Source organism: Solanum tuberosum, unplaced genomic scaffold (genome assembly GCF_000226075.1).
Source record: "Solanum tuberosum cultivar DM 1-3 516 R44 unplaced genomic scaffold, SolTub_3.0 scf00570, whole genome shotgun sequence".
In the NCBI taxonomy this organism is placed as follows: Eukaryota; Viridiplantae; Streptophyta; class Magnoliopsida; order Solanales; family Solanaceae; genus Solanum; species Solanum tuberosum.
Window position 1 is genome coordinate 157,840 of NW_006239488.1, and position 2,315 is coordinate 160,154.

The following is a 2,315-nucleotide window of genomic DNA, read 5'->3' on the forward strand; positions in this document are numbered from 1 at the left end:
TCTATATATAAAAGGAGAAGAAAAAATGACACATGTCAACACCATAAATTTTCAGAATTTTAAATAATTAATAATCAATAATTAAATAATTAAAAATTATCCATTTTTAATTTAAAACAGTTTTAACATCATGTTTTTACCCTATACACAAAAAAAGCTCCTTATTTATAGCAACTAAAAAATAAATATAAATTGTTATCTCCTTTTTTTCTCTATTTTATTAATATTATACTTATCCAAAATCCAAATCAACATCAAATTTTTAATTTTCTGTATAACTAAAATAAATTATTTGTAATTATATTATATAAATAAATTACAATTTAAAAAGCAAAACAGTTATTTTGAAAAGCAAAATAACAAACTCCATATATGATTTTAAAAACAGTATCTTTTTTAAAGGTAGAAATTACAAAAATAGATTTGCAAAAAAAAAAAAAAAAAAGACACGTTAATGATTTTTACTTTTTAAATTTTGATTTACGGAAATAGTAATAGTGATGCCTAAAATATAGGTAACAGATTAAAATAGGATAATGCTTTAACAGATTAAAATAGGGTAATCTATATCTATATATATTATATCTATATAATAGGAGAGGAAATAGTGCCACATGTCAGTACCACATAATTTCTAGATATATTAAATAATTAATACAACAATTTAATTTATAGATATATTAAATAAAAAAAATAACAATTTAAAAATAAAATTAAACAGTTTTTAGGATTCATGTACCTTAAAAACTTTTGAAGTGGTCTCTTTTTAAATAATAATAAAAAATTAAATATATTTGATCCTAATAAAATGCAAACTAACTACTGTTTTCATGTTTGAAATCACTACAACTTCACGTAATTTACTTATTTTTTTAAAATAGAAGAGATAAAATTGTCAGCATGACAAAGAAAAAGCATTAAAATTATAAAAAAAAAACAAAATCAATAAAATTATAATAATAAATAAGAAATATTTTCTTAGTCTTTATCCACATCCTACAAATTAGCAACAACCGAATATAAACGGTTTAGCATTATCCTTAATGGTAGTATATCAGTTCATACCAAATGATTTTTCTTTCATTCAAAAACTCTCTTGCAATAATCAATCATTAGCAACCAATGGATCTATCACTTCACTTCGTTCAATAAACGATTAAAATTTATTTCCTTTACGGCAACAAATTTATCTTTTACAATTTCTCACTCTAATATATCTATATGCATGTGTTTTTCCCAGCAATGTCATCTCCTGGCAAAATTAATTAGTAAGATTTCTCCCTTTATGTGTCTGTATATATGAATTTATGTATAGAATTTTATGATCAATTTTTCTTAATTCTTAATTGCTTTTTGAAAATTTATTCTTAGTTAGATGAATTAAATATAGTTGATAAATAGGATTTATGTCTTTTTATGAATTTTATTTATTAGTCTAGATTTTTTTAACCCATTTATTTCGCCTGTATATGTGTATAATTTGAAGTCAATTCTGGCTTCAGGATATTGTTGAAATCCATTGTCTTACTATTTCAATTCAATGGCTATGAAATTTAAATTTTATATTTTAAAAATTCATAATATCAAACAAGGGATAGATCAATTAATGATGGTGTTTTCTTTGAAAGAAAAAGAGACTTGATAACTATAATAAGAGATAAAATCTATATTGTGTTATTGGAGAACTAATGGGCCATCAAAACAAATTAATAAATTTTATAAATTTATGATAGTGATCCGCAATTTAAATTTTATAGTTTTTAAAGGTTTTTATCACTAATTATATGATTAATATGACCAATGGTGTTTCTATTAACAAAAAATGCTCCCTTTTAGAATTTATTTTTATATATTTGATTGCAGGAACTCAGAAATCATTAAAGGAAAGCGAAAAAGTTACATTTATAGTTAAAAAAAAATTTATATCTTAAAATTGTAATTTTAGAAGATTTTATAACTTTTTTTTTAATATCTTAAAATTGTAATTTTAGAAGATTTTATAATTTAAAATAAATTTGAAAATAATTTTTTTTAACTATCATATTTTTACTATTATTTTAACTTTTTACAGTTTTTTAAAATTCAAAATTTTAATAGTAATTAGTTACATGTGTGTTTCCTTTTTTTGTGGGAAATTATTATCTTTTTATTATAAATATTTTGAATTATTTATAAATGAATTGCAAAAATTAATATAAAATCTGAAAAAATAATTTTAAAGAAAATCTGAAGAAAAAAAAAACAATTCAAAAAAAAATCAAATATAACTTCCCTTATAATTTCGAATTTTAAGTTGTGTAGTTAAAGTAATTTCT